Source organism: Eptesicus fuscus, chromosome 11 (assembly GCF_027574615.1).
Source record: "Eptesicus fuscus isolate TK198812 chromosome 11, DD_ASM_mEF_20220401, whole genome shotgun sequence".
Taxonomy (NCBI): domain Eukaryota; kingdom Metazoa; phylum Chordata; class Mammalia; order Chiroptera; family Vespertilionidae; genus Eptesicus; species Eptesicus fuscus.
Window position 1 is genome coordinate 58,567,780 of NC_072483.1, and position 10,744 is coordinate 58,578,523.

Sequence of the window (10,744 nt, forward strand, 5' to 3'; positions counted from 1 at the left end):
TGATAAAAAACGCGCGGCCCTGATGATGGGACAGGTGTGTCATTCAGACTCCTGGTCCCAGGCTGGGGAAGGCCTGCACCTGGGAGTCCCCTTCCACACAAGCTCCGTTGGGGAAACTTGGCCCTGGAATCATACAGTTATATGTGTGTGATGGAGTCATCACTCAGCCACACAGTGAGACCACAGGAGGGACAAGGCCCTGGGGGTATCATCACTTAGCCACACAGTGAGACCACAGGAGGGACAGAGCCCAGGGGGCATCATCACTTAGCCACACAGAGAGACCACAGGAGGGACAAGGCGCTGGGGGCATCATCACTTAGCCACACAGTGAGACCACAGGAGGGACAGAGCCCAGGGGGCATCATCACTTAGCCACACAGTGAGACCACAGGAGGGACAAAGCCCAGGGGGCATCATCACTTAGCCACACAGACCACAGGAGGGACAGAGCCCAGGGGGCATCATCACTCAGCCACAGTGAGACCACAGGAGGGATAGAGCCCTGGGGGTATCATCACTTAGCCACACAGTGAGACCACAGGAGGGACAAAGCCCAGGGGGCATCATCACTTAGCCACACAGTGAGACCACAGGAGGGACAGAGCCCAGGGGGCATCATCACTCAGCCACACAGAGAGACCACAGGAGGGACAAGGCTTGGTTACCTCATACAAAAGACAAAAATTGGTGTTTCCGGATTAGCAGGAGCCACTCTTTAGACCACAATGACAAAGATATTCCACGTGCACTGTCTGGAAATCTAGTAAGTGACAATTTAGTAGTAATATTTACATTTATATAATCCATATCTATGAAACACTACCCTAAAAGTTGTAATCTTAGCAAGTCTCCCCGTGAGATAGTGTGAAGTCACTTACACAATAGCAATAAAACCAAAAGAAAAATGTCAAAGTTACTTTAGAAGACCGAATTCTGGCTGTTTCTGGGTTACTTCAGTGAATTTGTTAGCAATAGCAAAGATACTGTGGTTACACTCCTTACAGATAGGATCGAACCTATGCAACTAACAGAGTTGTCTAAATGCGCTGCAGTTGCAGAACATTGTCGAAGAATTATCAACCAAGTGGTTTCCATTCGGGCCATTGATTAATCACCCCATGGCAATAAAACTAAGAGAAAAATCAGAATTATTCCAGTAGAGAAGCATCTTGCTATGGACCTGGACCTTCAGAAGCTCCCTGGATGGTGGGGCAACTCGGAGGCAACCCACTTCTGTCTCAGGCTGTGTAGACAGCTCAGTGTAGACTCATCTATAGCTCAGAGGGGGGGTGGGGGGGTGGGCGAGGGTGCCTTTGGTGAGCAGGAGTCCTAGGCAGTGTTTTCCTGGTGTCTACAGTCTGGAGAAGGACAGTCCTCTTTCTCTGAGCTGCCTCTGCCTGAGGGACAGGGGACAGAGGGAAGACATCTAAGCAATAACCTGAGGGTGTGTGACCAGGAGCAGGGGAAGGATGGGTATCACCATTTAGTAGTAATAGTTGCATTTACTTAATCCACTGGAGTAACCAGTGACCATTTTCTCTCCCCTTCCCCAGGAAGACTTTTGGGTCATTGATGGGCTGGGCCACCCAGAGAAAGGGCCCAAGCTCCTGAGAGTGAAACCAGGAAAATAACCTGTCACCAGGTCTGGAATGCCTGTTGCCCTGAAAGCCAAACTCACAAGACAGGGGCTAAGGTGAAGAAAAGAAGTTTATTCCAACTGCTGGCTACTGGGGAGGTGGGAGACTTTCCTTGTCTTCAAAAACCCATCGCCCCCTCTCAATGCACACTGGGATTTTTATAAGAAGGGAGAGGGAACGCAAAACAGAAATCAGGGGAAGGGAATGTGGGTAGGGAGTGCAGAGGGGTTCAGGTGATTTGCAGTCCCAGAATTTGAGTCCCTGTAGGGATCTTGGGTTTTGATGAATGTCTTCATTACTGGTCCCCAGCAGGTTCACATGGGTGCAGGACAGCTGAAGACACACCCTCCCTCCCACAATTCATCCTGATGTTCCTCTTGAGTCAGTCAGAGGTGCACGACTCCATGTAGGTGTGCATGAGCCCAGGTGTGATGAGGAGATGGAAGGGTTGGGTCCACCACATTCCCCCTCATTCGTGTCCCCATCAGCCTGACAAGGGCATCCATCATTGTCTCCTCCAGCTGTGTCCAGATCTCTCCACGATCAGGACTCAGCGAGAGGCAGACAGAGGCACCATCTCCACTCTTGCTGCTGATGTTGAAGGGGCTTTTCTCCTTGTCAGCTGGATCAGAGGAAGGAGGGACACGTGAGGCAGAGGAAACAAGTGGGAAACGAGCAGCTAGACAGCAAGAAGAGTGACAGAGAGATGCTGTGGGGGGAGGAGGTGAGAGCATCTGGAGAGGGTGGGGTGGCTGAAGGGGGAGGCCCAGAGGCTGTTCATCTCCTCACCACCCAGCTCTGAACACATACTACTGCCACCGAGAGCACAGAACTTCCTGTGAGGATAGAGACGAATCGGACTCAGGGCTGAGAGCAGCAGCACAGTTCTGTCCGAAGTCAGGGCCCACTTTAAGAAAACTGGGGGGGGGGGGGCAAAAGAAAGTCACTGATGACTGAAGACAAAGAATCATTTTGTCAAAATGCAGAATGCAGAATGTGGTCTGTGTCTGTGGCACCACCCAGGAGGCCTTGGAGGTGATATCCCCTGGAGGCCATGTTTTCCTGGAGGTCATGTCCCTCTGAGGTGATGCCCCCTGGAGGGGAGGCCTTGGTCCACTCCGGAGCAAGCCCAGGACTCTCCCTCTGGGTAGAAGCGCTGCTTCTGGGTGCCCCACAGGACAACCTGGCTGTGTGACCCTGGCAGCCAGACCTCTGCCCCTGCCCCCCAGTGCAGATCTCCTGCAGTTGGCATCCTGCTCGCCTCTGCCCACCTGCCCATACACCCTCCCAAGGCTGGAGCTCACCTGCCAAGGCCATGGAGCCCCTGGCCCAGAGCTGGTCTCTCCCTGTGACCCTGGGCTTTGGAGGCTGTGGAATCTGAGCCCTGGAGCTGGCGGATCTGAAGTAAAACCTCCCAGCAAGTTGCCGGCACCGTGGGCCTGGTGCTCTGTCCCTGGGGTGAGGCCACGCTCAGGTCGTCAGCAGGGCCGGGGAAATGGCCTCATGTGACAGTGACCTAACAATGGGCAGAGGCTGGTTGGCAGTACATTCAATCCCTGACAGGGGAGCAAAGCAGGCTATCTTGGGTCACTTTGCCGATTCTCTTTTTTGAGGGAAGAAAAGCCCGCTGTGAGCCTCACACAGCGGGAGATGCAGCTCCACCAATCCCGCTTCCGTCCAATCTGATTGGCTTTGTGGTGGTTTAGGTGGTAAAGACCTGGAAGGTCCCCTTTGCCACCCAGAGCATTGGGAACAGGGACAGTCGTGTGTGAGGGTAAAATGATCTGAACTGGAAGCGGGGCATGTGCAAAGGCACCTCTCATCTGCAAGGGAGAGATCACACTAGACTGACAGCCATGAATCTGTGTGTGACATTCCAGGTAGACCAGAAGCCCAGGTGAAATCCGTGAGGAGACCACATTGACTGTGAGAACAGAAAAAGAAAGAAGGGGAACAGACTCTCTGATCAGATGTTCCTGGTCTCCGCTTGGTGCTGACCAGTGTGAGAACTGGGGTGGGGACTGACCCAGCACACTGACCCCCACCCAGCTGGAGGGAGCCCCACCCACCAGGAACAGCCTGCTCTTCAGCAAAACAGTGACTAGTCAAGTGGCATGAAACACCTACTAATGCTTTTCTCAGTTTTATTAGGATTCTCTGTAAGGTTTCATTTTCAGCGATGTTTGAGCTAATGGTTTGACAAATGTGGAATCAGAGTTCACCAGCACAGACAACAGGAAATGTCCGCGCAAAACCCACAGCTTTCTGTGCACTGGCAGAAACCAGTTAAAGATTATAACAGAAAAACAGGCTGCATTCAGAATCCCTGCAAAAACCTGTACGAAGGAACAGGCCTAAGAATAGCTGTATGGGGAACGTCACAGAACGTGGCTAACAGAAGCGAGGACCTGAGGACATTGGGAATGACATCCTGCTAAACGGGCGCTCACACCATTAACTCATCAAGTCAGCGCAAGTCTAGCTGCATTCCACACGTGCAGCAGGAAGATTCCTCGTGCACCTTAACAGCAATGCTCAAATTTGGTTTTTATGTGTTTTTTTTCATCTTTATTGTTGAATGTTTTTTTTTAAATATATTTTTTATTGATTTCAGAGAGGAAGGGAGAGGGAAAGAGGGATAGAAACATCAGTGATGAGAGAAAATCATTGCTTGGCTGCCTCCTACATGCCGGTCACTGGGGATCGAGCCGCAACCCGGGCATGTGCCCTGACCAGGAATAGAACTGTGACCTCCTGGTTCATAGGTTGATGTTCAACCACTGAGCCACGCCGGCCCAACAGTGATGCTCAAATCTGAGTAGAAGTGTACATTGCAAACAATTTTTAGAAAAGCAAAGGGTTTTCCTAAGAGCTGTGAGAGCACAGGAGTCGAGGGCCATCCCTGCCGGGCCCCTCGTTGCCACGTGCTGATCAGAGCACCTCCTTCTTATCCCCAGTTGCCCAATCTGTCAGATAGGGCCGTGAGGCGGGGCTGTGCGTGGGTCACAGAAGACGGACGGGGGTTGGTTTGAGGATCTGAAGGCACATGTGTCAGAAAGGTTGTTGTGGTCATCACTGGCCTCAGAGCCAATGGATCACTTCCTGGGGACATCTTTTCTGCCCATCCAGATTGGCCACACCCTCAGCCGTGGTGCACCCTGGGACCTTGGGGGCTTTCAGAGGCCTCATGCCCAGGAGCACCCAGTTAATGGTTCCCTGGGGATGCAGCTGATCTCGGGTGCCAGGAACTACAGCCCCACCATTTCCCAAATCTCCCTGCTGGTGAGAATTCCCTGGTGTTCTCCTTAAAAAACAGATTCCTGGCCCCTTTCTAGACTGGCTAAGTGAGAAGCTCAGTGGTCAGCCAGGGCCCATATGCCCATGGGAGAGCCTGGGACACGCTGTTTCTATGCTCAGGTGCCCCCTCACTCCACGTGGGCTGTCCCAAGCCTTTCTGGTTCTTACCGCTCACGGCTGTCAGCCTGCATGTGGTGAGACTTTCTGCCTTCCTCGCTGAGCCCTAGACCAGGTCTGACTTTGCTCAGCTCTGAATCTCAGCACCTGGCCTATGGTAGGTGTTTGTTGAATGAATCAGTGACCTAGCTGTGAGTTTTAGCATTATTTCTGTGTTCATTTTCTCAAGTTGTGGTAGGGAGCCTCCCTCATGGGATGAGGGTGAATTTGTACGTGAAAGAGCTTCATGCCTATTAATGTTCTCACTAGGATGTTAACAGCACTGACACGCAGCCTGTGCCCCTGCGCCAAGCGGCCTCCTCCATCACCCACCATGTGCTGCATGTCAGCATCTGCCGTCTGCATGTAGCTCTGTGGCCAGGGGACCGTGTGCCGGGCCCAGTGAGGAGCCCTCCCTCTCTAGCACAGGAATCTCGGGGTCCCTCTGAAGGGGCTGGCCAGGGGAGGTCTCCCAGGGAACCAGTTCTGGCCAGGGTCTGACCCTCCCCCACCTTCCTTTCCTGGGTCAGTGGCCCCTTGAGGAACATGGGCAGGGGTGGGGGGAGGGGGGAGGAGAGGATGTGCGGCAGGGAGGGGTCCGTGTTATCAGCAGAGCAGCCCGTCTGAGGAGCCTAATCGCCCGCTTCCTGTGGACCATTGATCCTCTAATGGCCTTCCCTCGCTTTAGGCCAGCTGTCTGCCATTACGGGTGCTCACAGCCTTTGGAAAAAATTTATATTTTCATGGTATCAGCAGGAAAATAGGAAATGGCTTGGAAAACAGGGCGACATAAAACAATGGTTTAAGGAGACCCAGCTTTGGATAAACAGTCCTGGTCGCCCTTTGGAATCTAGGATTTAAACACACTCAGGAATGTGCTCTGAGCCGAGAGATAAACAACCTCAAAACAACTAGGCCAGCACTTCTGCCTGGCAAGCCTGGCTGGGTGACGCAGGGGGCGCCTGGCTGCTGGCAGAGGGAGCTCCCCACCCCCACTCTCACCCCGCCCCCCCTTCCACACACAGCTGCTCCTGAACACCAGGGCTCATCCTGCGGCCTCAGCAGTGCCACCCGCCCTCGGACAGGTGTGCTGCTGTCCAGGGGCCCAGCACGTGCTGCGCCCGTGTGGGGAGCCAGGGGCCCTGCCAGGTGGCCTGTGGTCCATGCCCACGGTGCCCTGCTGCCAAGGGCGTGTGTGTCATGGCCTGTCTGCTTCTAGGATCTATTTGAAGGCAGGCTCCAGGATTTGCTGGGGGAGAAGGGTTGGCCTTTGGACAGAGCTTCTGTGATTTTCTATAGGATTAGAGAATTTTTGACTTGGTGTTAAACTTACACAAGGAATCGGCCCATTGGCTATTCTGCAGTGAAATTTAGGATGGCCTGCACAACTGGAGCTGAAGGTGACCCCAAGTGAGCAATATATTCAATACTCATCCTGCAAGCTTTGGCCCCACCATCGTATTTGACCCTTCGGTCAGCCCCACATGATGGGGACCAGCATTGCAGCCTACAGGGATGTAGGTCCAGGGGTGGGGTGGGGATACTGCTCAGGGAGCTCGGACCCCTAAGGCTGGGCTCCTGTGGGAGCCGGGTGGGTTCCCAGGGGTCTTGCTTCCAGGGTTCCTTTCATTATTGGCCACCTCTGCTGTGTAGTGAGTACCAGGCTGACGAGCTCAAGGGGCATCTTGTTAGTCTGAAGCTATGGTCTGAGCACACCTGCCCCTTCCCACCCCCCAACCCCCAACTTTCAAATCAAATTACAGTGTCGGCCGATTCTCACCCAAGCAGAAGCCTTTGCCAACAGTTCTGGGCTCCTTTCTTGTTAAGATGCTACAACAGGTCTTGCCCCTCAGCCTGCTCTCAACCAAGTCAGCCCACCTGCCTTCCCAATTCGTATTCATGAACATCGCGGGGAAACATTTACCAATAATAACATGTGGTACTTTTTTTAAAGCTCACAGTGGCTGGCAAATACTGCTTTGTAATATGTCTTGTCCATTCTGAAGGGAGGTAGGTGGCCTTCAGTAATCTCCCCTCCCCAGTTACATTGTTGGTTCTGGGGAGGAACTAGGAAGCAGATGCTAAGGGCTGGCCTGAGCAGAGACACAGTGGACATAGCCCTGGCTCTCAAGCCATCAGAGGCCTGCAGCCTCTCTTGTACAGGGAGCAGCAACAGTGGCTCCTGCTCTGCAGTTCTGGCCCAGGGTTCCTTGTGACCCTTGGGTTCTGTCCACATGAGGAAGTACTGCTCCCTCTGTAAGAACTTGGCGGTTAACTGTTGTTGCTTATAGCTGTTTGCCACATACCCTCTCAGTCAAGTTGTTTCAGATTTTCAAATCCTTGAAGATGCCCATGCACCTGAGTTTCCTTCTTTAGGATTAGTGTCCTCAGTTCTTGCATCTGGCAGAGCCTCTGAACCTCCTCCCTGCTCCATCCCAGGTGCTCACCTCTGGGGAGTCACAGTGGCAGCCCTGCATCCCCAACTCACAACTGGACTACACTTCCCAGCATCCCGTGCTATTAGGGATTACAATTCCCAGCATCCTCTACTGTTAGGTACTACACTGTGTCTGGTGCTATTAGGGACTGCTGTGCCATGAGTTCTGGTCATTGGAAAGTCGGGGAGCAATTTAGGTTCCCTGCATAACTCGTTCTGGAAGCTCCTCCATACCCTTCCTCCCTTCCTGAGATAGAGTCCCCAGGGTGCTCTTGGAAGCTGCCTGCTCCAGATGGCAGACTCTCCAAGCTGGACCCCTCCCTGCCCAAATCTGGAGCAAGAACTAAGCTTTCCAGGCCTGGGGCTGGGTTATCACAGCCTGTCTCTGCCTCAAACATGGTCCCATAACCAGTAGATGGCAGAAAGCCAGAGGTTTTGTCTCCCATTCGCCAAGACCTCCATGTCTGTTCCCAGGGTGTTGTCAGCTTCACCTCACCCCAACGAAGGCCCCTCTGGTGCCGTCCAGTTCTGGTGTCCTTGTGGCACTGCTGACTGTGGATGAACCTACTCCCCACCCTGGAGCCTCTCCCAGAGTCGCTGTGAGCAGGTCTGGCAGGGCCAGGAGCTGTCCCCAGAACAGGCCGTGCTGCAGCAACAGCTGTGTTCCCTTAGACTGGCACAGCTGCGGTGTGCCCGAGGAGAGATTAAAATTACTGTCAACCCAGCTGAAGGCCTGAGCAACAACCACATAGCCTGCAACTCCAGGAGACCAGGTGACAGCATCCACAGTTCAGTCTCAGGCTCTCAGTAAACACCACTCGCTCCATGCACCACTTTTTCCTAAAATAACACATTTCCCCTTGTTGGGTTTGTCCTGCATGAAAAGGAAGAGCTTTTACACGGAGAAGGTCGCCAGCAGCCCGCCAGTGCAGAAAAGCGAAGTAACACAGCCTCCCCGCTCCCTTCAACTCACAGTACATCAGCCCCATTTTATGGCCAGTGATCTAGAGACTTCATTTCCCATTAAGTGAAAATGAGAATTGTCTTGCGTGATGCATTATCTAGACAGTCCTGCCAGAAATGAAGTATGCTCAGGTTCAAAACAAAATACACAGGTGTCCTTGAGTGTGGGCTGTCTTCGAGGGCCCAGTTTCTGAGCTGGCCTGCCTCTTCTGGACGGGTGGGGATGAGGACAAAGGACCCAGCCTCCTGGAGAGTCCACGTTGAGGGCACAGAGCTTAGAGCCATGTGAGAGCCCCCGGGGGTGTGCCAAGCTGGGATTTTGATTTCCTGTGTGGAAAGGAGAAAGTTGAATGAATTCCTAGGTTCCCAGGTTGGGCCCTGCCCCTGCCCGCTTGGCCACAGGCAACAAACCTCACCAGCTCCTCCAGGCCCAAGGAGGAGACAGGGGACTGTTTCTGCTTGCAGGACCACAGTCAGAGAGGGGCAGGGCTGTGGGGGAGTGGACGTGACCTCAGCAAGGCTGGGCACTGCGACACTTTTCAAAATGGCCTTGCTGAGTCCCCAGCTCTCTGCTTCACCCATGAAGACTTCATTTTAGAGCCGGAAAGCCGTTTGTCCAATGCCACGGAGCCTGTAGGAGCCGGAGCCTGAGGGCAGCCTTCACAGCTGTGAGGGCCAAGGAGCCACATGGTGAGGACCCAAGGAGGAGGCATGAGACAGGCTGGGTGTTTACAAACCAAAGGGTGGGTGGAATTTGGGTTAGATCCTGTAAATGGGGGTGTGCCCAGTGGAGGTATGGACTGGGGCACATGGTCACATGGTTTTGAGGGCTTCACTAGGATGGGACAGTGATAGGGTCTCCCAAGGTGAGAAGGGGTATGGCCAGTGGATGCGAAACTCACCCATCTGTGTCCTGCCCAGTGAGGCCAGAGCTCATTCATCCTCCCAACTATTTCCTCTTCCCCAGCTTCTCCCCTAACCTGTCCTTGCTTCATTCCCTGCCCCTTCCCCTCCCCATCCCAGGCCACCCAAGGAACCTGAATCAGGGTGCGTGCTGGGTGGTCACTGTGGGCAGGGAGAGGCCATGGGAACTGAGAACCAGGTCAGAGTGCTATCTCTCCCTTTGCCATTCCTCCTGCACAAGCTCACTGGCCAGGCCGCTGTCTTGAGGGCCCAGTTTTGCTGTGCAGACCTTTTTGGAACCGGAACCCTGTAGCAGTCTCCTCCTTGTGGCCGGCCTGGGTGACTCCACCCCAGCAGGCTGCCTTCTCACCATCTGGAGGCTGCAAGTCCAGATCAGGGTGTCAGTGGGGCCAGTTTCCTTGAGGCCGTGGGAGAGTCTGCCCGGGCCTCTCCCCAGCTGCTGACAGACCCTCACTCCTTGCCAGTGGATCTCTGCTTCACCTGCACGGGGTGCGCTCCCCGTGTGCCTGTGTCCCCATTTCCCCTTTTATAAGGACAACAGTCACATAGGATTTGAGACCCACCCTAATCCAAGTTGACCTCGTCTTAACCAATCACAGCTGCAATGACCCTATTTCCAAATAAGGTCCCATTCTAAGGTTCTGGGATTAGGGCTTCACAGCATGAATTTGGGGAGGTGGGGCCACAACTCAACCCACAGAAACCGAGTAGGTGAATGTGAACTTTATAAAACCGTGACCCTCAGTCCTCACGACGTGGCCCTCCTTGTTTTGTGGCTCAGAACGTCCAAGTACGCCTCCCTTCACCCTCCCTCGCTGTCCCCTGCGGCCCTCCTGACCAGCTCCCTCCCCGACCAGCCTGGGAGCTTTGCAAGCTGGCTCCTCATCTCTCCGCACAAATACATTCTAGGTGACTCCAGTCTCAAATGGGCCACATACCCACCATTGAGCTCCAGATCCCTCAACTTTCTCAAGCATATTGACCTTCACGGTTATTCAACCACACACATGGCCATGACCCTGAGCATGAACGTGGCATTTCCCAGAGCTGCAGCAGTTCTGTGGTCTGGACCACAGCCTCCAACCTCCCAGCTCTCTTTCTCCGTTACCGCGGACACCTGCTCTATCACCTGGGTGAGAGGTCAACTCTAATACTATTCAGGCTCTTTGGGTTACAAGTAATAGAACCCAAGTTAAATGATTGGCTCACCCAGCAGGCAAATCCAGGAACTGATGGTTTGAGGCACAGCGGGAGTCAGGGGCCTGGGAGGCCGTCAGATCTTTCTATGTCTCCCCTTCTCTCCCCACTTCTTTCACTCTCTCTTTGT

The 10,744-nt window shown here is 53.7% G+C and overlaps 1 long non-coding RNA gene across 1 annotated transcript; it reads left to right on the forward strand.

Annotated features, from left to right (window-relative positions):
- The first annotated feature begins 618 nt into the window (after positions 1 to 618).
- On the forward strand, positions 619 to 4,180 carry LOC114230448 (uncharacterized). The gene is made up of 3 exons (XR_008557471.1): positions 619 to 766; positions 1,557 to 1,738; positions 3,521 to 4,180. It is a non-coding gene; the product is annotated as an uncharacterized LOC114230448 (long non-coding RNA).
- The last annotated feature ends 6,564 nt before the right edge of the window (positions 4,181 to 10,744 follow it).